We start from the raw sequence: 25,591 nt of genomic DNA on the forward strand, positions 1-25,591 counted from the left end.
CTGATGCTACTGGACTGGGATTGGAGCAGGAACTTTGGACTCCTGAGCAGGATTGAAGACGGTGAGGTATCTCGGATCGAAATGGGGGGCCTCAGGCTCTAGGGCAGGTTTGGTGACAGTGGTGGAGAGGTGTCGGGGATTGGAGAGGGGTCCTTGGTCTCCTGGGCAGGTTTGGCGAAAATGTTGGGGAGATGCCATGGATCAGAGATGACAGCAGGAGCAGGGACTTCTGGCTTCAGGACAGGATTGGTGATGGCGGTGGTGATGTCTGGGATTGGACCAGGAACCTTGTCTCTCAGGCAGCTTTGGTGATGGCAGTGGCGAGATGTCAGGGATCGGAGCGGGGACCCTGGGCTCCTGGCCAAGTTTGGCAGTGGTCAATACAAGTATTCTGCAAATGCAACTGGGCTGCTTAAAGACATTTTGTAGTTATCTGAAAAATCACGTTGCTCTCCATTGCAGGCAAAATCTTCGCTAGGATTCTACTAAATAGAATAATACCTAGTGTCGCCGAGAATATTCTCCCAGAATCACAGTGCGGCTTTCGCGCAAACAGAGGAACCACTGACATGGTCTTTGCCCTCAGACAGCTCCAAGAAAAGTGCAGAGAACAAAACAAAGGACTCTACATCACCTTTGTTGACCTCACCAAAGCCTTCGACACTGTGAGCAGGAAAGGGCTTTGGCAAATACTAGAGCACATCGGATGTCCCCCAAATTTCCTCAACATGATTATCCAACTGCACGAAAACCAACAAGGTCGGGTCAGATACAGCAATGAGCTCTCTGAACCCTTCTCCATTAACAATGGCGTGAAGCAAGGCTGTGTTCTCGCACCAACCCTCTTTTCAATCTTCTTCAGCATGATGCTGAACCAAGCCATGAAAGACCCCAACAATGAAGACGCTGTTTACATCCGGTACCGCACGGATGGCAGTCTCTTCAATCTGAGGCGCCTGCAAGCTCACACCAAGACACAAGAGAAACTTGTCCGTGAACTACTCTTTGCAGATGATGCCGCTTTAGTTGCCCATTCAGAGCCAGCTCTTCAGCGCTTGACGTCCTGCTTTGCGGAAACTGCCAAAATGTTTGGCCTGGAAGTCAGCCTGAAGAAAACTGAGGTCCTCCATCAGCCAGCTCCCCACCATGACTACCAGCCCCCTCACATCTCCATCGGGCACACAAAACTCAAAACGGTCAACCAGTTTACCTATCTCGGCTGCACCATTTCATCAGATGCAAGGATCGACAATGAGATAGACAACAGACTCGCCAAGGCAAATAGCGCCTTTGGAAGACTACACAAAAGAGTCTGGAAAAACAACCAACTGAAAAACCTCACAAAGATAAGCGTATACAGAGCCGTTGTCATACCCACACTCCTGTTCGGCTCCGAATCATGGGTCCTCTACCGGCACCACCTACGGCTCCTAGAACGCTTCCACCAGCGTTGTCTCCGCTCCATCCTCAACATCCATTGGAGCGCTTACACCCCTAACGTCGAAGTACTCGAGATGGCAGAGGTCGACAGCATCGAGTCCACGCTGCTGAAGATCCAGCTGCGCTGGATGGGTCACGTCTCCAGAATGGAGGACCATCGCCTTCCCAAGATCGTGTTATATGGCGAGCTCTCCACTGGCCACCGTGACAGAGGTGCACCAAAGAAAAGGTACAAGGACTGCCTAAAGAAATCTCTTGGTGCCTGCCACATTGACCACCGCCAGTGGGCTGATAACGCCTCAAACCGTGCATCTTGGCGCCTCACAGTTTGGCGGGCAGCAGCCTCCTTTGAAGAAGACCGCAGAGCCCACCTCACTGACAAAAGGCAAAGGAGGAAAAACCCAACACCCAACCCCAACCAACCAATTTTCCCTTGCAACTGCTGCAATCGTGTCTGCCTGTCCCGCATCGGACTTGTCAGCCACAAACGAGCCTGCAGCTGACGTGGACTTTTTACCCCCTCCATAAATCTTCGTCCGCGAAGCCAAGCCAAAGAAGTTAACCACTGCACATCCGGTCCCAAGCATTTTGGATAATTGGAAAAGTACTGTATGACAAACTTCAATTTAAACACACCTAATACAGGGAGACAGTTTCTTCTGCAAGCAGTCCAACATGTTATCTCTAACCTATATAGCCAATTTATACGGTATTGGGTTACAACAGGGTGAAAAAAATCAATCAGTACCAAACACCTCTGGGGGTTCTGATGGCTGTGTGTGTGTGTGTGTGGGGGTGGGGGAACATTACAAGTCAGGCTTTGGTGCTTGAAAGGTAAATGGTTACCACTCAGGAAGGCTCTTGTTGGTTTTCAGAGATATTTGTTCCTGGACACAACTTTTAATCAGCCACGTCAGTGTCTTGCCAAAAAACTTGCCCCATCAGGGATTTCCAGATGATAACCTCTTACTTTCAGGTCACCACAGAATTCCTTTTTGTTTCTCTTGTGTCAAGTGAAACATTAGGCAGCCAATCCTCTCCTCATATGGATCACAAGGGCTTTGACCAGGCTGAACTAAGTACTCACAACCCATCTTCCAAATGGGGTTTTTCCACAAGCTTGCCAGCTTGAACTGTTCCAGTCCCAGCTGTTGCTGCTGACTGTAGCACTGCAGAACTGATCTCTCCCCTCCCCCCTCTCTCTGAGAAAAAGCCTGTTTGACTCTCTCTGCTTGCAAAAACCTAGACCTCTTAGAACAGAAAGCTTCTCTCCAGACAGCCTGTGGCTCCAAACTACTCCTCCAATCTCTTTCATCTAGTGCTTTTCAAAACAACAATCCATTAGTGAAGTCTCTTGGGCACTCCCCAAAGTTTTTGCAAAGGCCCCCAGGAGCTGCCCTGCCTGGCTTGAGCAGAGCTCCAGTATTTTAAATGAGATCTGTTTTGAAGAGTTTGTATGTGACCTACACAAAAGAAATCTTCCCCAATTTATCTCCTAAAAACATATCTATATGCAATACAAACACATTATCTGTCACAATATTCTTCTTTGGCTTGGCTTCGCGGACGAAGATTTATGGAGGGGGTAAAAAGTCCACGTCAGCTGCAGGCTCGTTTGTGGCTGACAAGTCCGATGCGGGACAGGCAGACACGGTTGCAGTGGTTGCAGGGGAAAATTGGTTGGTTGGGGTTGGGTGTTGGGTTTTTCCTCCTTTGCCTTTTGTCAGTGGGCTCTGTGGTCTTCTTCAAAGGAGGTTGCTGCCCGCCAAACTGTGAGGCGCCAAGATGCACGGTTTGAGGCGTTATCAGCCCACTGGCGGTGGTCAATGTGGCAGGCACCAAGAGATTTCTTTAGGCAGTCCTTGTACCTTTTCTTTGGTGCACCTCTGTCACGGTGGCCAGTGGAGAGCTCGCCATATAACACGATCTTGGGAAGGCGATGGTCCTCCATTCTGGAGACGTGACCCATCCAGCGCAGCTGGATCTTCAGCAGCGTGGACTCGATGCTGTCGACCTCTGCCATCTCGAGTACTTCGACGTTAGGGATGAAAGCGCTCCAATGGATGTTGAGGATGGAGCGGAGACAATGCTGGTGGAAGCGTTCTAGGAGCCGTAGGTGGTGCCGGTAGAGGACCCATGATTCGGAGCCGAACAGGAATGTGGGTATGACAACGGCTCTGTATACGCTTATCTTTGTGAGGTTTTCCAGTTGGTTGTTTTTCCAGACTCTTTTGTGTAGTCTTCCAAAGGCGGTATTTGCCTTGGCGAGTCTGTTGTCTATCTCATTGTCGATCCTTGCATCTGATGAAATGGTGCAGCCGAGATAGGTAAACTGGTTGACCGTTTTGAGTTTTGTGTGCCCGATGGAGATGTGGGGGGGCTGGTAGTCATGGTGGGGAGCTGGCTGATGGAGGACCTCAGTTTTCTTCAGGCTGACTTCCAGGCCAAACATTTTGGCAGTTTCCGCAAAGCAGGACGTCAAGCGCTGAAGAGCTGGCTCTGAATGGGCAACTAAAGCGGCATCGTCTGCAAAGAGTAGTTCACGGAGCCCTGCTCCAGCTCCCTCAACAGCCCCTAAGGCTAGAGCTGGATGAGGTTCTCACCCTGGATGAGACATATAAGGCAATCGAACAACTGAAAAGTGGCAAAGCAGCAGGTATGGATGGAATCCCCCCAGAGGTCTGGAAGGCTGGCGGCAAAACTCTGCATGCCAAACTGCATGAGTTTTTCAAGCTTTGTTGGGACCAAGGAAAACTGCCTCAGGATCTTCGTGATGCCACCATCATCACCCTGTACAAAAACAAAGGCGAGAAATCAGACTGCTCAAACTACAGGAGAATCACGTTGCTCTCCATTGCAGGCAAAATCTTCGCTAGGTTTCTACTAAATAGAATAATACCTAGTGTCGCCGAGAATATTCTCCCAGAATCACAGTGCGGCTTTCGTGCAAACAGAGGAACTACTGACATGGTCTTTGCCCTCAGACAGCTCCAAGAAAAGTGCAGAGAACAAAACAAAGGACTCTACATCACCTTTGTTGACCTCACCAAAGCCTTCGACACCGTGAGCAGGAAAGGGCTTTGGCAAATACTAGAGCGCATCGGATGTCCCCCAAAGTTCCTCAACATGATTATCCAACTGCACGAAAACCAACAAGGTCGGGTCAGATACAGCAATGAGCTTTCTGAACCCTTCTCCATTAACAATGGCGTGAAGGAAGGCTGTGTTCTCGCACCAACCCTCTTTTCAATCTTCTTCAGCATGATGCTGAACCAAGCCATGAAAGACCCCAACAATGAAGACGCTGTTTACATCCGGTACCGCACGGATGGCAGTCTCTTCAATCTGAGGTGCCTGCAAGCTCACACCAAGACACAAGAGAAACTTGTCCGTGAACTACTCTTTGCAGACGATGCCGCTTTAGTTGCCCATTCAGAGCCAGCTCTTCAGCGCTTGACGTCCTGCTTTGCGGAAACTGTCACAATATATAATGTTATTAAATGTACATGGTGTATAACCAAAAAAAAGAAACAAAAACCCCACTATCCCACCCTTTAATCAATGTAACCCCACTCTTACCTAATTTCACCCCTAAACTACGAACTATCTACCCCCAAAAAAAGAAATAAAGAAAAATAAATCAAAATAAGGGCTCCAAACTTTCTGATTTAAAAAAAATAGTCTTGTAAAGTATGATAGTTTTTTCTAATGGTGTACAAAATCTCAATTCTGTATTCCATCGATGTAAATTCAAATCTATATAATTTTTCTAAGTAATGGCAATACATTTTCTCACTACTGCTAATACTCATCTCAAAAATGCTTTTTGAAATTTATTTAATCTTAATTCCAAATAAAACTTTTTAATATTACTTAACAAAAATATTGATGGGTCCATTGGAAGTTTAACTTTAAGAATATCTTGTAAAAGTTCATTAAATCGCGTCCAGAAAGGTTTTCTACCTTATCACAAAGCCATGTAGAATATAAAAAAAAAGTTCCTATTTCTTTCTGACATCTAAAACATAAATCTGCATCTCTTTAATTTCTCAGGAATTAAATATAATTGATGTATAACATTATAATGAACTAGTTTATATCTTACATTCACAATTTTTGTCATACTATCTTTACTCAAATTTTTTCAATCCTCTTGAGTAATTTCTACTCCTAAATCTTTTTTTCCATTTTAACCTGGATTTTTGTAAATCTAATTTAAGCATTTTATTCTGCAATAATGCATACATTTCAGATTCTTACCTTCCATAATTAAAATTTTAAATGTAGTCTGTGCAGGTAACCTCAAAGTATTCCAGAAATGATCCAATAACCGATCTCTATCTTTATAATAACAAAAAAAGAGTATTTGATGGTATTTCATATTTCTCCTTCATTCTTTGAAAATAAATTAAAAAAAAAGCCTGCCTCATAACAATCCTGTATAATTTTAATTCCTTTTTTTTTAGTCCCATATTTTCAAAGGTTGATTATTATCCGTAAAAGAAAAAAGTTTAATTCTGATTCAAAAGTGTCTTCCTGGAAACTTTACCATATGTACCTATTTCTTCATTTATCCTATTCCATATTTCCATCAAATGTATCAAAATTGGTGAATTATACTTGGGCAACTATTTAAAATTCCATTTACATATAAATTCATCTCTTATTCTCATTAATTCAATTTAATTCCACATCTGCGCAAATCAATATACGTTACAAATCAAACATTCTATTAATAAACTTTAATTGTGCTGCATTTATAATTATTTTGAAAATTCAGAAGTTGTATACAGTTCATATTTCCACGTTAATTTTTGTAAAGGCACCCTTATCATTTTATCTTTCCATGAAAACTTCCTGACTATAAAATTCAAATCTTTAAACATTTTTTGAGGAACTTCACAAGGAATAGATTGAAATATGTATTGTAATCTAGGGAAAATATTCATTTTGATGCAATTAACTCTACCTATTATTGTTATCTGTAAATCTTTCCATGGATTTAAATCATTTTTAATTTTATAAAAAATAATTTAATTCATATAAATGGTTAACAATTTTATCAACTTTAATACCAAAATATTTAATTTGACCTGACTGTTAAATTGAACAATATACAAGAAGTATAGTCAGCCTCAATTAATTTTATAACCTAATATATTTCTCCATATTGTTGCAATCTATCATAAGAATCTCAAGGATTCTTTTGATTCTATTAATAAGTCAAAACATCACCCACAAATAAATTAATTTTAAATTCTTCAGATTTCACTTAATACCTTTGATATTACTATCTTGTCTTATTAACTGAGCCAAAGGTTCAATAGCCAATGCAAACAAAGCCGGTGACAAAGGACAACCCTGACTAATAGATCTCTCCAATTTAAATGGCCATTCATCTCCATTCATCTGTACTCTAGAATCCAACTAATAAATATGGGACCAAATTTAAATTTTCCAATACTTTAAATAAAAATCCCCATTCTACTCTGCCAAATGCTTTTTCAGCATCTAAAAAGACCATTAGTAACTTGGATTCCTCCTGTGAGATATTTATCAGACTATTTAACTGTAATATTATCTGCAGAATAACCATCTTTAATAAATCCATCTTGATCTATATGAATCAAAGATGGTAAATATCTTGCCAATCTATTAGTTGTTATAACTTTATAATCAACGTTTAATAATGATTATAGGTCTATAAGAACTTGCTTTCAAAGTGTCTCTGTCTTTTTTAAGAATAACTAATAATTGAGAAAAAGAAACCAGTAAATAATCAGTTTCCATTGCTTGTTTAAGAACCTCAACCAATAAAGGTATTAACAAATCTTGAAATTTCTTATAAAATTCAGCCGTAAACCCATCTTCACCTGGAGTCTTCCGATTGGGCATTGATTTTAAGTGCTTCTGTAATTTCCTTATGAGTAAAATGGCTGTCCAATTCTTTACTCTCCTTATTAGTTAAAGAAGGGAATTGAAGATCAGATAAAAAAAATTGTCTATCTTAACTTGATCTTTTTCAGCCTCAGAAGTATATAATCTTTTATAAAATTCCTTAAATACATCATTTATCTCCTTGAGGATTATACGTAAAATTCGAGTCTTTTCTGATAGCATTTATTGTTCTTGAAACTTGTTCCAACTTTAACTGTCAAGCTAAAACTTTGAGCTCTTTCCCCTAATTCATAATACTTTTGTTTAGTCTTTTGCAATCATTATTCAAATTTATAATTTGTAATTTTTTTATTAATCTATTTCATCTTAACTTCTGTTGAATTCTGTTGTAGATCTTTTTCTAAAAGTTCTATTTCCTTTTCTAATTTATTTACTTCACCTAAATGTTGCTTCTTAATTTTAGATGTAAAACTAATAATTTGTCCTCTTCAGTATGATTTAAAAACAACCCATATTATGAACTTACTTTTGACAGAATTTGTATTTATTTTCAAAAACTCTTTTATCTGATCTTTCATAAATCACAAAAACATTTTTAATAATAAAGAATTATATTTCCACCAATATGTAGTGTCCACTTTTTGTGAATCTGTGTATGTTTTTAATAAAAGAGAATGATCTGATAAAATTCTAGTTTTATATTTAGCAGATATTTCCTGACCTCGTAATTGTGCCAATAACAAAAATAAGTCTATTCTAGAATAAGTCGTATTGAAATGAATAAAAAGAAAAATCTTTTTCTTTCGGATTTAATTTTGTCCATATATCAATGAAATTAATTTTAGTTCTAGTTACTGTTTTCGGATATTTGTCTAATAATGGATCCAAACAACAATTAAAATCTCCTCCAATTGTAATTTTTCTGTATGCCCAGTGTTGTTGGGTAAAAAAAAATTAAAAAAAAATTTCATCATCCACATTAGGTGCATAAATATTCCTAAGTGTCCAAAATTCTGAGTAAATTTTACAATTAAATGTCTGCCAACTGATTCATTAACATTTCAATTTAAATGACAATTTGTTATTAATCAAAATGGCAACACTTATTCTTTTAGAATTAAAATAAAGAAACAATAACTTGACCAACCTAAACTCTTTTTAATTGCTGGTATTCTTTTTCAGTTAAATGAGTTTCTTGTTTAAAAAAAAAAGCAATGTCTACTTTCAGTTTTTCAATATAAGCCAATACTCATTTCCTTTTAATCTGGTAATTGAGCCCGTTAACAATTTGACATCTTATTTATTTATATCTTAAAACTTCCTTGCGGAGCACCAGTCCACAATTAACTGGAATACAATCTTCATCTCCTTAGTAAAGAAAAAGAAAGAAACCCTAAAAAAAAGAAAAAAAAACATAAATGTCCCCTCCCAACAAAAAAATAAACCAATACTTCACCACAGTATTACCTCCCTCTACTGCGCGGGAAGTCATCAATGCCACAAAGTGGCCAATGACTTTGGAGAGAGAAGTAAAAAAAAAAACAACCTCCCCCAATCAGAACAATACTAAAAGATAGTAATTAAGGCTGTTCAATTGTTACAGCCTCAGACAATCTTTTTTGCTGTCCACCATACCACCAATTTTGGTGTCATCTGCAAACTTGCTAATCATATAACCAACCTGCAGCTGACGTGGACATTTACCCCTCCATAAATCTTCGTCTGCGAAGCCAAGCCAAAGAAGAATCATTTACTGTACTTGTCCTGCATCCTTTTAATCCTTGGTGACACAAGTACTCATCCAAATACTGAAGTGTTGTGAGAGTTGGCCACCAACTCAGACATGCAATCTGGATCCTAAACAACCCTGGGTTAAAAAAAATTCTTCCAGTCCCCTCTGAACCTTTTACCCCTTATCCTAAAATGATGCTCTCTAGTTTAAAAACACCTATGCCATGAGGAATAAGTACTTACAATGGAACCCCGATATAACGTGAACCCGGATATAACACGATCAGCCAATGGACCCCTTTTTTCCTCTTTTCAGAATTGAAATTGTTTTCAGATTGAAATGGTATACACCATTAGAAGACTAAAATCTTTTTCAGTGAAAGGTAAGCTTCACGCACTTGATGTAACCTCGGCATACCTGAATCAACACTTCGTGGCTGGAAATATCAGGAAGATGAGTTATGAACTTCACTTTGGAAAGTTGAGGAAGAGGCAAGACTAAAGGCCAAACGCATGAAGACAGCCAAAGATGTCAGCCTTGATAACTCCCTGTTCAAGTGGTTTGTTCAAGCACACTCAGAAGGCCTTCCAATTTCCAGGCTATTCTCAAAGCTCAAGCCGAGAAGTTTGACCAGCCGATAAATGGAGAAACCTCAGTTCAAAGCTAGCAATAGATGGCGAGGCTGGTTTAAACGTCTCAAGAGTTAGTGTCTGGAGAAATTTGCTCAGTCGACAGTGCTGCCGCCAGCAAATAACTGGCAGAACTAAAAACTCCCTTAAAAGATGATGACTACATTGAAGGGCAACTGACAAAACAAGATGATCCCAGACCGTACGCTGCCTAGCAAAGATGATGCCCATCGACGTGAGGCATTCAACCAACGCAAAGATCGCATGACATTGTTGTTTTGTCTTAACAAGACTGGAACCCAAGTTAAAACTGTTCATGATTGGCAAATTTCGCTTGCCCCGCTGTTTCCACCATATCAACGTGAAGTTGTTACTTTTCAAGTACACACATAGCAGCAACGCTTCGATGGTTTTACATAACTTTTGTCTCTGCTATCCGCACACATTTGCGTAAACAAAAACTAGAACCCAAAGCTTGTAGCTTGGACAGATTTGCAAGCTAACCGGGTCAAGGATGTGGCAGGCTTGACATCACAATGGTCTCGGTGGTGAGAGTCCATACGAGGTGTTACAATATAATGGGACTATGTGCCTTTTGGACATTGGGGATAGGCAGGAAACATTCATTATCAACCGCCTTAAACTGGCACACCTTGACCTTGACCAACCAGTAACTGGTCCAGCCCCAGCACCTCCCCACCATTGAGTGTCAGATTAACCTTTCCAAACATATGAACGGTTTAAGAACTGTGGATTCAGCACCTCCGAACACCGGTTCTGGGTGGGGGGGGGGGTTGGTGGAGTGACATGTAGTGGACTACACTGATCTGCAAGTGAAGCAGGTCAGTGCAGGCTCTCACTGGGCTGATGTCACAATGGTCCTGGTGGGGGGGGTGGGGGAGGAATAGAGGGCACCTAAAGGATCATGGGAGTCATGCTAATAAGTTCTGAGTTCCAGTAAAGTCAGATAGTTGGTTCAACTCAGCTTCCGTTTATTTTTTTGTTTTGTTTCCTGCCAAGCACACTGATTATAAGCTCTTTTGCTTCCAACTGTCCCACCCACTCGCCAGCTGCTAACCTTTAAGCCACGACGGAAAGATCTGAGTTTCTTGCCTCCCAAAGAACAGCTCATCTAAGATCCAGCCCCTAGATCAGGGGATCATCTCCGTGTTCAAGCAGAATTACAGGTGTGAATTAATTCATAGGATTGTAGATGAATTAACAATGCTGGAAGAGTATGAGAAGCATGAATGTTAAGAAGTTTGCCACTGAAGTTGGAAGGGCTAGGCAGCAGTCAGCTCCTTGTGTGGGGGAAAAATACTGGGAGAAGGGTCTAGGTCCAGCCTTTTCATCACGAAAATACTCCAAGGAAGATGATGAGCAAAATTTTTACGGCTTCACAGATGAAGAGATGGGTGAGGCACAGAGGCTGTTTCAAATTAGCATAGAGGATTTTCACCAGTGGCACTCTGCCAATGATGAATGCCCCACATATGAGCATCTGATCGACTCCGAATAGTCTGTAACTATTACTATAGCACCGGTTCCTGAACCACAGGAGGATGACAACGAGGAGCCTCCACCCCCCCACCTCCAAAATTGTCTGAAGCCATTGAGTACCTTGAGGGTAGCCTCCATTAACTGGAGACCCAGGATGTGGACCACATAATAATCCTCGAGCTGAGAGGCATTTTGGATTTCGCTCGCCTCCAGTGACCTGCTGTGTTTAAGAAATAAAATGATGATTATAAGAAATTTTTAAAAAATGATTTCAAATACAGACATTGAACATGTGTTCTTTATTTTTTTTTAAAACGCTGTTTTTTTTTGTGACCTCGATTTAGCTTGACTCTGCTTTTTTTTGTGATCTGATTTTTTTTTGGATCCAAACCATCGCATTATAATGGGGTTCCACTGTATTTTCTTTTCTACCTTATTGAATGCCTGCATCAGGTCCCTCTTCTGTTCCTAGGAAACAAATGCAACCTATCTTCTGTAATTTTCTATGTCTGGCAACATACTGATGAATCTTCTCTGGTCTTCTCCAGAGCATTTACAATCTTCCTGCAGTGTAAAACTCAAAACTACTTTATATTTTGACATACAAGTCGAGTCAAAAAACCCTCAAAAATCACTCAAAAAATGGGGGTTGACTTGTATGCTAGATATACTTTTGAGAAATTTAGGTCAAAAACTGTTTGACACCGATTTGGCATATAACTCGACCCTGGAAGTGCCAGTACGGTTTATTCATCAACACTGGAAGCACTTTCCTGCTGCCATTCCCCAGCACCTCCCTACCATTGGGTGTCAGAATAACCCACTCAGATATTCTACAATTATAGAGCCTGAGGTCGGGGCTCCTGCCCGGTAAACTGAGGTTGCCGCTTTTGCCGGGAGAATGAAATCGCTGCTCCTGTTTAGGAGAATTAGGTCGCCACTTCCACCGTGTGGAAAAAGCGGCAACCTTGCTCTCCTGGCAGGAGGTTCCTGCGCCCATTAGGAGAAAGAGGTTGCTGCTCTCGTTCCAGAGAACGAAGTTGCCTGCTCCTGCCACGTAGGTCTGAGGCTTTAACTTTTTTTTTTAACTTGCTTAATTTACAGCTTTGTTACTTGGTGATTGGGGTTTAAAAAAAAATTTGCATTGTTCCTGGGAGGCCCGGACAGCCTGAAAGATGGGGGTTCATTTGTATGCTGGATATACCATAAAAGAATTAAAGTGAAGCTTTTAAAAAAAAAAAAAGAGCTTGACCTTTCTGCTGGTCTACCTCTACACTGAAATATCTGGTATATATAGTACTTCAGTGGTGACCTAACCTATGTACCACAAAGCAAAAAATGACACTGGAAGAACTCAGTGGAGCAAGCAGTACCTGTAGAGGCAAGGGATGGTTGACATCATTGATCTTTTGAAGTTCAATGAAGTTGCAACACCAATGAGAAGTTCAGTTCTGCTAGTTTTGTACTCATCATTTTTTTTTTACTACGATAACTGTTAATGCATATTGGTACCAATCTAACAGTTTGAGCTGCAGATGTTCCTTACGACTGACTGAATATTACAGCAATGAAGCTGACACACGAATAATCAGTAAAATTCTTCAATTCTTTGGATTCTGATGCTGGATTTCAGTTGAAATATGACCACATCTGCATTCATAATTGCACACAATAGTCCCACGTAAATCTGACATTGGATGCAAGATTAAATGATAGATTTCAATTTCAGGCATTGTTTTACTGTATTTACTTTGGGAATTGATGCAATGTGACTTTGTGTATTTATAATATAGTGTGTTTTATGGAAGAGTGAAGGAAGGCAATTCTTTTTCCTTGATTCTCCATCTGGAATCGGAATTGGTGTTGGGGAACATTATGTAAGTAATCAGATACTAATAAGTAAAACTAAGGTGATTTAGATACCATCTACAGATTCAAAGGTCATTTTGCAATGGGACTGAATAAAAACGAAATGTTAAGTAATTCTACTGAATATAAAAGAAGTTTTGAATCTAGAAAAACAATTCATAAAGCATCTTTAAAGTGAAAATAATTCAATAAATTAAAATCAATCATTTCAGATCAATGCTTTAGTAGCGGTGATGAGCCGAGAACTTTTACGTTCAACTTCAGCATGTTCCAAGGTAAGACCTTTTTGCGTAGATCTGGGGAAACTCTTGGAGCAAATTACAGGAATTCAATTTCCACAGAACCCAGAACTATTCTTACTGGGGAATATTGCTAGTGTAAGACCTAAAATGCGGTTGTCCCACCATCAGAAAATATTGGTCAAGATCGCATTGGCAGTGGCCAGAAGATGTATAGTGTTTACTTGAAAGTCTGATTCCCATCTAGGTATTGCCTGTTGGAATACGGAGATGCATAGTTGTATTCCCCTTGAGAAGATTACCTAGAACCTAAGAAATAAGTATGACATGTTCTTAAAAATATGGCAGCCGTGTCTACAAAATAGAGTCCTACTCTAGCGTCTGCTCAAGATCCAGGTAAATCATGAAATGTGAAACTTGTGAGTAGACGATCGATCACCGACAATCTCTCTCTGTTTATCTTTCCTCACAACATTCTTTTTTAACTTTTCATGGGAGGGTGGGGGATTATAGTCATCATGTATCCTAGATCATTGTTTTTACTCTGTATTCAAATTTTTCTTTGTTTATGTTGATTACATGTTTTGCTTTAAAAATGTCAATAAAATATTTTTTAAAAAGTGAAAATAATTTAACTTGATTGACAACCAGCATACTTATTGTTCCTAAAACTAATTGTGACGGTTAGGATCACAGCCCTACCTATAATTTGTAGACTTAGTGTTGTTCATTTGCTCAAAAGAGATGCAGTGTGTGACTGAACTTAATGAACTCTTTGGCTTGGCTTCGCGGACGAAGATTTATGGAGGGGGTAAAAAGTCCACGTCAGCTGCAGGCTCGTTTGTGGCTGACAAGTCCGATGCGGGACAGGCAGACATGATTGCAGCGGTTGCAAGGGAAAATTGGTTGGTTGGGGTTGGGTGTTGGGTTTTTCCTCCTTTGCCTTTTGTCAGTGAGGTGGGCTCTGCGGTCTTCTTCAAAGGAGGTTGCTGCCCGCCAAACTGTGAGGCGCCAAGATGCACAGTTTGAGGCGTTATCAGCCCACTGGCGGTGGTCAATGTGGCAGGCACCAAGAGATTTCTTTAGGCAGTCCTTGTACCTTTTCTTTGGTGCACCTCTGTCACGGTGGCCAGTGGAGAGCTCGCCATATAACACGATCTTGGGAAGGCGATGGTCCTCCATTCTGGAGACGTGACCCATCCAGCGCAGCTGGATCTTCAGCAGCGTGGACTCGATGCTGTCGACCTCTGCCATCTCGAGTACTTCGACGTTAGGGGTGTAAGCGCTCCAATGGATGTTGAGGATGGAGCGGAGACAACGCTGGTGGAAGCGTTCTAGGAGCCGTAGGTGATGCCGGTAGAGGACCCATGATTCGGAGCCGAACAGGAGTGTGGGTATGACAACAGCTCTGTATACGCTTATCTTTGTGAGGTTTTTCAGTTGGTTGTTTTTCCAGACTCTTTTGTGTAGTCTTCCAAAGGCGCTATTTGCCTTGGCGAGTCTGTTATCTATCTCATTGTCGATCCTTGCATCTGATGAAATGGTGCAGCCGAGATAGGTAAACTGGTTGACCGTTTTGAGTTTTGTGTGCCCGATGGAGATGTGGGGGGGCTGGTAGTCATGGTGGGGAGCTGGCTGATGGAGGACCTCAGTTTTCTTCAGGCTGACTTCCAGGCCAAACATTTTGGCAGTTTCCGCAAAGCAGGACGTCAAGCGCTGAAGAGCTGGCTCTGAATGGGCAACTAAAGCGGCATCATCTGCAAAGAGTAGTTCACGGACAAGTTTCTCTTGTGTCTTGGTGTGAGCTTGCAGGCGCCTCAGATTGAAGAGACTGCCATCCGTGCGGTACCGGATGTAAACAGCGTCTTCATTGTTGGGGTCTTTCATGGCTTGGTTCAGCATCATGCTGAAGAAGATTGAAAAGAGGGTTGGTGCGAGAACACAGCCTTGCTTCACGCCATTGTTAATGGAGAAGGGTTCAGAGAGCTCATTGCTGTATCTGACCCGACCTTGTTGGTTTTCGTGCAGTTGGATAATCATGTTGAACTAGTGAAACATTAAATGACCATCGTGTTGGGAGTGGGATGAACGGGAGGAGGAAGCATTTGTTAGTATTGTGATTCCTTTTAGAATTCAGTTTTATTGGCACATGAATACAACAGGCTTAGCTTTGATATTCTTCCTATCGCTTTCTTGATCAAGAAATCTGCTCGTATTTATTTTGAGTAAAAATGCTAAGTTGGCTGAAGTATTAGATGGCTACTGGTTAAAAATGTGCACTGGAATTCCTGATGAAGGGCTCTGGCATGAAGTGTTGGTTATGCAGCCGCAGCGACGCTGCTCCTGAATGAACACACACAACCAGATGGGGTGAGCCCTGTGAGCAGACTTGTTTATTGCAGCCTGCTGGGCTGCACTTATACTCCCATCCTGGACCTGGCTGAGAACCGCGTTGGAGGGCGTTGATGTCACCCGGGCGTCACGTGGTCCCCCAGCGCGGGTTTCTGAGCCCCATGCTGGGCGGAAGGGAAAACCCCTGATGGTGCCATTTTGGCTGGCTGCCCTGCCACGTGGCTTACAAGCGGGGCCGGTTCGCGTGCTGTGATAGTACAGATCTATCACCAATGTATATAGTGTATATAGTTACAGTATCTAGACTGTGCTTACAGCGATTGGCTGAGAGCTTAGCCACGCCTACTGTCTGGGCCTTAAAGGGTTGTGTCCCTAGCCAGGTCGGATCATTCCGGACTGGTCGGCCACCTGTGAAGAGCTCCTGTCTTTTGCTAATAAAAGCTTTGGTTTGGATCAACAAGTCTTTGATTCTTTCGACGAGCTCTACAATTTTATTAGCAAAAAGAAAAAAAAATTTTTTTTTGAAAGGGATGGAGCGTTTGACTCTGCCAGAAAAACTTGATATCGACCCACAGTCAGCTACAGCCTTCAAAGCCTTTAAGTTCTGGCTGCTGAACTTTGAAAACTTCCTGAGATTCATTCAGGTCGAGGGGGATAACCAGCATCTAACAGCATTGCTGTCTATGGTGTCCTTGAGAGTCTACGAGAACATCCAGGATGAGACCACTTACACTGCAGCCATAAAGGTACTGAAAGAACTGTATGATCAACTGGTGAAAAGAGTTCATGCCCGGCTCGTGCTTGTGTCGAGGAAGCAACAGCCCGGCGAGTCCAGCTGGGCATATTTACAAGTAGTAAAGGCGTTGGGCAAGGACTGTAACTGTGTTGACAAAACTGCTGCCGAGATCACTAGCGACCTCGTCCGGGATGCCTATGTGGCTGGGCTCCGATCGAACAAAGTGAGGCTGCACTTGCTCAAACAAGGGGTAGAAAAACTAGAGGACGTGGTCCGGATTGCAATCACAATGGAGAATGCAGCTTTAAAGTCCAACGAATTCTCTAGGGACTGGACCCCTCGTTCTGATGTGAGTAGAGTGCCCTTCTACGCTACCACCCCCCCGAGATACTGACGGCCTGTCGGCTGCTGCTACACTGCCCCCTGCGAACCCAAAATGTTATTTCTGCGGGAGGGACAAGCACAGCAGGTCCCAGTGCCCAGCAAGAAAAGCCAGGTGCCAAAGTGCCTTAAAAAGGGCCACTTTGCTGCAGTCTGTAGGTCTAAAATGGCCTACACAGCAAACACAGTGCATCGTGTGAAGCCCAACCGCCACTATCCCATTCAAACTCTTCTTCCCCAGAGCTCTCGTCCAATGAGAGCGAGGGCTCCCCTGCACGGCAATGCCTGACGTCACGGAGACGCCGAACCCGGAAGGGGCAGCCCACCCTCGCAACCATGGTGTTGGCCCACCTCTCGCCCCCGTGCGGAACACTCGACCTGGCCTCGGTCCCGACTGTGGCAACCGCTGCTGCTGCCGCCGCCACAGCCATCCCCGTGGCCAACGCTACCGTTATTGCTGCCGTCACCAGAGAAACCCCCGGGGCCGACACTACCGCTGCTACTGCCTGTTCCCCATCTGCCGCTGCCTATGCCGCCGCCGGTGCGGCCACCATGACCGACTGGGGACCCGCCGCGGCCACCCAGGTACTCACCCTAGCGTCCATCGCTGACGACCGCCGGGGCCCGACCGCCGCGACCGACTACCTACCCACCGCCAACCGTGAGCAACTACAAACCCCACTACTTACCTTTCATCCACCGACGCCGCCACAACAGCACTTCCGGGAGGTCCTCCAACCTGCTCCTCCAGCGCTGACTACGTCTATGACGTCATCCCGTTGCGTGACGTCATCCTGTTGCGTGACGTCATCACGCAGAACTCCCCTGTCAACTGGATCAGTGGCTGCTTCTATAACACTAAACCAGCAATGCTCTCATCCCCTCACTAAAGCAGTGGAACTGATTAAAGTGCATGGACACTACACCAATTGCTTATTTGACTCTGGGTCAACTGACAGTTTTATCCGGCCAGATCTGGCCCTCCGTTGGGGACTTGACATTATCCCCACTACCCAGAGGATCTCATTAGTAATGAGGTCGCACTCGACCGGGATAAAGGGGTATTGCATCGCCACGCTGGTAGGACAGGGCGTAACGGTCACCCACTTCAAATTATTCGTCCTTCCCCAATTGTGCGCTCCAGTGTTGCTGGGATTAGACTTTTAATGTCAGTTCCGAACGGTGTCCCTACACTTTGGGGGACCCCACGCCCCCCTCTCGGTTTGCCATCGCCCCACCCCCGAAGCGCCCGAGCAACCTGCCCCCGTGCCCCGGTGCCAATCCTGCAGCCTTTCCACACTCCGGATTGCCCCGCCAGCATTCTTCGCAAACCTCACCCCTGGCTAGAAGCTTGTGGCCACCAAAAGTCGGCAATATAGTTACGAAAACAGGCAATTCATTAGGAGTGAGGTGCGTAGATTGCTGGATGAGGGCATCATCGAACCCAGTTCAAGTCCCTGGAGAGCCCAGGTGATGGTTGTCAAGAACAGGGAAAAGCTACAGATAGTGGTCGACTATAGCCAGGCCATTAACCGCTTCACTCTCCTGGATGCGTACCCCCTGCCACACATCACGGATGTGGTGAACCAGATCGCCCAATACTACCTACGTTCGGCCTACCACCAGCTCCCGATCCGCTGTGAGGACCGACCATTCACAGCCTTCGAAGCGAATGGGCGGCTGTATCAATTTCTCAGGGTACAATTCGGGGTCACGAATGGAGTCGCGGTCTTCCAGCGGGAAATGGACCGGATGGTGGATCAGAACGGGCTAACCGCTACCTTCCCGTATCTGGACAATATCACCATCTGCGGCCACGACATGCAGGACCACGACACCAACCTAGACAAATTTCTTCAAACTGCCCATCGGCTGAACCTGACTTACAATTTGGACAAGTGTGTCTTCCGGACCACACGACTCGCGATTCTAGGTTGTGTGGTGGAGAACGGGATACTCATGCCAGATCCTGACCACATGTGTCCCCTAATGGACACCCCCCCCTCCCCCATACCCAGAAAGCGCTCAAACGCTGCCTGGGCCTTTTGTCATATTACGCCCAATGGGTTCCACACTACGCCGACAAGGCACATCCTCTTATCAAGACCACCTCCTTTCCCCTCTCGACTGAAGCCAGAGCGGCTTTCGATCGAATCAAATCCGACATCGACGCTGCATGCGATTGATGAGTCTGTCCCATTTCAAGTCGAGAGTGATGCATCCGACTTCGTCCTGGCAGCCACCTTGAACCAGGCTGGTCGGCCTGTAACCTTCTTCTCCAGAACCCTCCAGGGTTCAGAGAGTAGACACTCCTCAATCGAGAAGGAGGCCCAGGCCATAGTTGAAGCGGCGCGTCGTTGGAGACATTACCTCGCTGGGAGGCGCTTTACACTGTTGACTGATCAACGCGCGGTCTCCTTCATGTTCAGCAACACCCAGCGTGGTAAGATAAAAAAACGACAAAATGGCCAGATGGAGAATCGAACTCTCCACCTTTCACTATGACATCCTGTACCGTCCTGGTAAGCTCAACGACCCGCCTGATGTGCTCTCCAGGGGGACGTGCGCCAGCATACAGATGGACAGACTACAGAAACTCCATGAGGCGCTCTGTCATCCAGGGGTCACTAGGTTTGCCCACTTTGTGAAGGTGCGCAACCTTCCCTACACAGTCGAGGAGATCCGCTCCATGACCCGAGCCTGTTCGGTGTGCGCTGAATGCAAGTCCCACTTCTTCCATCCAGATCACTCCCACGTTATCAAAGCCACCCGCCCCTTTGAGCGTCTTAGCGTAGACTTTAAGGGGCCCCTACCGTCGACCAACCGTAATAACTGCATCCTTACGGCCATCGACGAGTACTCCCGTTTCCCGTTCGCTGTGCCCTGCCCAGACACCACTGCCTCCTCAGTGATACAGGCCCTTCACAGTATTTTCGCCATTTTCGGGTACCCCAATTCCATCTACAGTGATAGAGGGTCCTCATTCATGAGCGCTGAGTTGCCACAATACCTTCTGGAGTGTGGTATCGCTTCAAGCAGGACCACCAGCTATAACCAACGTGGTAACGGCCAGGTCGAGAGGGAGAATGCCACCATCTGGAGAGTGGTAACACTGGCTCTCCGGTCTAAAGGTCTCCCCACCTCTCACTGGCAGGAGGTTCTCACTAGTGCCTTACACTCCATCCGCTCCCTCCTATGTACTGCGACAAATGCCACCCCCCACGAAAGGATGTTCCTTTTCCCGAGGAAATCCGAATCAGGAACCACTGTACCACCATGGCTCACCTTCCCTGGCCCCGTCCTTTTGCGACGCCATGTCCGGCACTCAATGACAACCCCTTGGTCGACCGAGTGACTCTACTCCACGCGAACCTGCATTACGCCTACATTGAGTTCCCGGACGGGCGGGAGGACACTGTTTCGGTGCGGGACCTAGCTCAGGATGCGGTAGACCCAGCAAACCCCCCAACCAAACTTTCCCCAACTCTTTATTCCCCAGGCCCCGTGCCGCAAAAGAAGGACCAACAGCACCCCAATGACCCGGGCCACCCTGCTGACAACATGACTGGGAAATTGAGCGAAGGAGCGGTGGCACCCGAGCCCGCTGGCGACACCACTCCAGCGACCCCAATCCCGGCACCACGGCGGTCACGCTGGATGGTGAGACCCCCTGACCGCTACAGTCCTTGACCTACCCCTTCCTTTCATTCTCTCCCTCGTTTTTTTTTCTTTCCAGGGTCAGTTCTCCAAGAAGGGGTGAATGTGATAGTACAGATCTATCACCAATGTATATAGGTACAGTATCTAGACTGTGCTTACAGCGATTGGCTGAGAGCTTAGCCACGCTTACCGTCTGGGCCTTAAAGGGTTGTGTCCCTAGCTAGGTCGGATCATTCCGGACTGGTCGGCCACCTGTGAAGAGCTCCTGTCTTTTGCTAATAAAAGCCTTGGTCTGGATCAACAAGTCTTTGATTCTTTCGACGAGCTCTACACCTGCCTAGTGGCGAGTTGCCACGGTTACCTTTTATTCCCCGCGGATGCTACATGTCCTGCTGAGTTTCTCCAGCACATTTGTGTATTGCACAAGAAAGGTGTATTGTGATGCTTCCCACCCTCTTTAATCTTCTCTTCTGCTTCTTTACTGAAGGACTGAGACTCCAACTGGAGTATGGATTCATTTTCAGCAGCTGTCCTTTAAATAATTCGTGTTTGAGCTTGACCAATGAATTCTAGATCTATTGAAATTAGGTAACGTTTCCAAATAAAGATCATGCCATGCGCATAGATGATTATATGTGTGTGTGTGTTGGGGTTGATATGGAATGATCATGAATGATGAAGGACAGAGTGGATGCAGATGGGATGTTTCCAATGGTGGGAAAATCCAGAACCCGGGGCCATAGTTTGAGGATAATAGGCAAACCATTTAGGACCGAGATGAGGAGGAATTTCTTGACCCAGAGGGTGGTGAATCTGTGGAATTCATTGCCACAGAGGGCAGTAGAGGCAGGTTCATTAAATCTATTTAAGAGGGAATTAGATCTATTTCTTCAGTATAAGGGTATTAAAGGTTACGGAGAGAAGGCGGGGACGGGGTACTGAACTTTAAGATCAGCCATGATCTCGTTGAATGGCGGAGCAGGCTCGAAGGGTCGAATGACCTACTCCTGCTCCTATCTTCTATGTTTCTATATTTCTATGAAAATTGTTGGACTGTTTAGCTTTTTAACCTCAGGAAATGAGGAAGATGAAGAGGAATTAATTTTTATGATGTGCTGATTTATTAGTGCCAATATTTTCAAATGTATTTTCAAGAATTTTGGATTTGTGCTTAGTTATGTGTACGAGAAAGCAGCATCATGTTATACATGTACTTACATGATGCAGAGGCCGACAGCATCGAGTCTACGCTGCTGAAGACCCAACTGCGCTGGGTAGGTCACGTCTCCAGAATGGACGACCATCGCCTTCCCAATATCGTGTTATATGGCGAGCTCTCCACTGGCCACCGAGACAGAGGTGCACCAAAGAAAAGGTACAAGGACTGCCTAAAGAAATCTCTTGGTGCCTGCCACATTGACCACCGCCAGTGGGCTGATATCGCCTCAAACCGTGCATCTTGGTGCCTCACAGTTCGGCGGGCAGCAACCTCCTTGGAAGATGACCGCAGAGCCCACCTCACTGACAAAAGACAAAGGAGGAAAAACTCAACACCCAACCCCAACCCACCAATTTTCCCTTGCAACTGCTGCAACTGTGTCTGCCTGTCCCGCATCGGACTTGTCAGCCACAAATGAGCCTGCAGCTGACGTGGATATTACCCCTCCATAAATCTTCGTCCGCGAAGCCAAGCCAAAGAAAAAGGATAATGTATTATTTTAACAAGCAAATGCTTAAAGGCATTTTGCAGTTGAGGGAAAACAATAGATATGTGACATGATGTAATGTAAGTTCATTGGCAACTCTAATTCTGGATGTTGACCATATACCTTTTAAAAACTAAAAGGTCTATGCAAAATTTCCAAACTACCGTCAAACCCCTGGTATTCGGCACTCATGGGGATTGGTAGATGCTGGATATGCAAATTTTCCAGTTGCTTGAGACTCACTCTTACAATGCAGAACTAATTAAGAATAAACAGTTTAAAATACAAAAATAATATACGGTACTTACACTGAATAAACTTCACTTGCATGAATAGATAAACCTAAAAATAATTTTATTTTCAGTCACATTCTTTGAAAACATTTAACCATCGCTGGATTTCCACAGGGCCACCTGAAAGACAAATAAAATTATAGATAATTAACCCCCTCTTCAAATTTACAGATAAAGCCTTATTAATGTACTAAAGATCAATACTATTACTAAGCAGGCAGCCAATGGCGAGCAGCATCAACTAGCTCTTCATCCTGGGCACCCCCATGTTATTCAAACACAACTTTATTCACACAGCTGCTAAGAGCAAAGCACGACCAAGGCTCTCCTCTGGCTGAATATTTGCTCCCATCTTCCCCAAAGGCTTATGTGTTACTTCAGAGAACATTTACTTTTACAGTTTAATACTTGTATTAACATTTTATTTATTCGTATTCATTCAATTTATTTATTTATTTTCCTCTTTTCCTGGTTTCTTGAATTCTGGATAATGGTGATTTTACTGTATTCCAAATTGGTAGAAAAATAGTCTGAAAGTTGCATTTTGGAATCTTTTGTCCATGTTTTTAAGTTCTTGCAAATATTAATGCCAGAGTGAATTCAAAAACAATTCTTGTGATTACATTTAAAGAATAGCATATATGATGGAAAATAGGCAGAGTTACTTTTAGTATAAATTATTTGAAGTAGATTGAACATAACCCTAACTGAAATGGGGCTACAAAGGTGTGGCATAATTATCCACTAAACAGATGCGAGCTCTTTTACTGTCAATCTGTAGAAGTAAAAGGAGAGTTTATTTTTTTGGCCAGAGCCATGTGTGGTAATTACTGACTGACCCGTTTCAAAACTTTGTATGAATTAAGGTCTTTATGAGAGTCTTAAATACTTCAGTATGGTTGAAAAGCAGGAATAGCTTTGAGCATTGGACCACCTCACTGGATGCTGAAGTAAAACTACAGGTTTTTCCAATTTCCATTTGACTTGTACATTACTAGTAATACAAGCAAGTTGGCTCAAATGTGCATTAGAAGTGTAATTAGAACCTACATTAAAAAAAACTCTTAGTTTATAAAATAATTTGGATTGCTGTAATAAGTTTGCCTCTAATATTGTTGCTGTGTGTTGTTTAATTGACAGGGAATGCTGTATTGAAGAATTGAATTAATTTTTAAAGATTTTTTTGTCTGATGTGAATTGGAGCAATTTAATTTTATTCATCTTTTTTCCTGAATTTGATTGATTTAGACAACAGGTGTCTGATCTACATATTTTGAGCCATAGATATTATACAATGGGTGCTGGCTTAACCACATAGACCATTAAATAGCCAGAATCAACTTGAAGTTCTATATGGTTGAAAAAATACTGTTTTACTGAAACCAGAGCAAAAAACTTAGTGTTAACTAGTGGGGCTGCTCTGTATGCATGATATAGGTGTTTAATATACTTTCAAATGCTATTGAATATACTTGTGAGTATATTGAATGCTTTTTGTCAGTTTTTAGCCAAATGAAGAAACCTGGAATTAATTGATGGTAGCTTTAATAATTGAAAACATTTTTGACCATTTGGAAATGCAAGGGTTCCTCTGGGCTCAGAATTAGATATGGAATTTAATACCATTGTTAAGTAAGGGATTTTTTTTCTAAATTAAGACACTTATTTAATATTTAAAGGTATATAAATGAAACTAGTGCACAGATGAGACAGAGGAATGAAGTCAGGTGACAAGCAAAAGTAATTCCAAGCATCGATAAATCTGGATTGGTAAAATTGACAGACAAAATAATTCAGGTGTTTCTGATATTTAAGATTCAATTTATTGTCATTGTAATAAAACCATGTCATATTACATGAAATTGCTTTCTCCTGCTGTAAGGCAGACAGATTTGCCGTCGGCACAAAATTGCCTGAAGCACCTCTTGCAGTTAGAGAAGCAAAAGAGAGTTTCTTCCAAAGTCCCCGAGTGTGCATAGATTTGCCTCCAACGTTTCTGCAGACCAAACTATTGACAATTCGTACCTTCAACACAGTCAAAAATCCTTCGGCACCGCCTTGCTTACCGGTTCCATTACATGGTACCCCTTCACCCAATTTCCAGCAGTCCTAAGCAAGTCTCCTGACAGCAGTCTCCAGCAGCCCACAGCCTCTGTGGGTTCCTTGCCTTGAGTCACCAGCAGTCTGCTGCATGCATTGGTATTTTAGCAGCAGAGCCTCCTCACTAGTTTACTGCCATATTCACTGTCCCGTGGGGAATGGCCTCTCTGTTTTCTGGTGCCATGCTCCAGTCCTCCACTCCCCTGCAGATTGCAACCCTTTGTGGCTGCTGCTAATCAGCTTGGGCATCTTGGGCACAGACCCCATGGTTGCAGGATTTTAAATATCTATCATTGGTTTCTTTAACGGGTCGTTCAAAGCCTGTGTGGATCTGATGGCAGTTGACTGGGTGGTTAGACCCCATGGGAGCTCTGCATCTCTGCTCCTCACTCCCCTAGGGTCTGCTGTTAATATGGTTAGAAATGCTGATTTATTCAAGTGAGATTGAACTTTCTGTCCATCAGATTTGTTTGTAAGAAGGAATACTTATAAGGAAAAACAATGAAACCCTTCAGATTGGGTATTGAAATAAAAAGATAGATCACATTTTAGAGAATGCATGTTGTGCTATGTGACCCAATACAGACACGGTTTAAAAAAAAACAAATACCAAGTGCCAATTCTGTAGAGTCCTCTACCAGCATATGAACAATTGATGATCTGTTAGTGAGGTTATTCTGAACATCCAAACAATACTAACTTTGCAAAGCTTGAGAGCAAATCTAGCAGGGCGATCCTTTGGCCACTTCCTTAAATGTTGAGCAAAATTCATTTTAAAATGTAAAACCTATTCATGTTTAAAGGCTGACCAGTGAAGGGGTGTGAAGAATTTGGGGGTGACTTTTGATCAAATGTCTACTGGATAATGGAAGCCATCATTAGGAAGTCTAATTGAATTATAAGATGCATTTTAAAAGAATTTTGTGAAAATGAAAGGGTTAATTTTGAAATCTGAAAACTGTAGATGCTAGAAATGTAAAATTAAAACCTGATATGCTGGGATATTCAGCAGGTCAGGCAGCATTGTAGAAAGAGAAAACAAAATTTGATTAAGGT

At 43.4% G+C, this 25,591-nt stretch overlaps 1 protein-coding gene and 1 long non-coding RNA gene across 15 annotated transcripts in view; one reads left to right on the plus strand and one right to left on the minus strand.

Moving 5' to 3' along the window:
• The window catches only part of LOC138764197 (uncharacterized), a 48,128-nt gene extending 38,714 nt beyond the window's left edge, over positions 1-9,414 (minus strand). The window contains exons 1-2 of the long non-coding RNA XR_011358048.1: positions 9,313-9,414; positions 5,701-5,781 (exon numbers count right to left, since the gene is read on the minus strand). This is a non-coding gene — a long non-coding RNA (uncharacterized lncRNA). The remainder of the gene's footprint in view (positions 1-5,700; positions 5,782-9,312) is intronic.
• ptpdc1a (protein tyrosine phosphatase domain containing 1a) overlaps positions 1-25,591 on the plus strand; it is a 240,005-nt gene that overhangs the window by 62,419 nt on the left and 151,995 nt on the right. For 6 of the 14 annotated variants that reach the window (XM_069939774.1, XM_069939772.1, XM_069939783.1 and 3 more), the window contains 2 exons: positions 12,993-13,076; positions 13,281-13,343. The exons of 6 other annotated variants lie outside the window; for them this stretch is intronic. The gene's annotated coding sequence lies outside the window, so the exon portion shown is untranslated. Of the gene's footprint in view, positions 1-10,598; positions 10,887-12,992; positions 13,077-13,280; positions 13,344-25,591 lie in introns of those variants that run through there. 2 more of the 14 variants (XM_069939779.1, XM_069939777.1) reach the window with 2 other exon arrangements.

This window comes from Narcine bancroftii, chromosome 5 (genome assembly GCF_036971445.1).
Source record: "Narcine bancroftii isolate sNarBan1 chromosome 5, sNarBan1.hap1, whole genome shotgun sequence".
NCBI classification, from domain to species: domain Eukaryota; kingdom Metazoa; phylum Chordata; class Chondrichthyes; order Torpediniformes; family Narcinidae; genus Narcine; species Narcine bancroftii.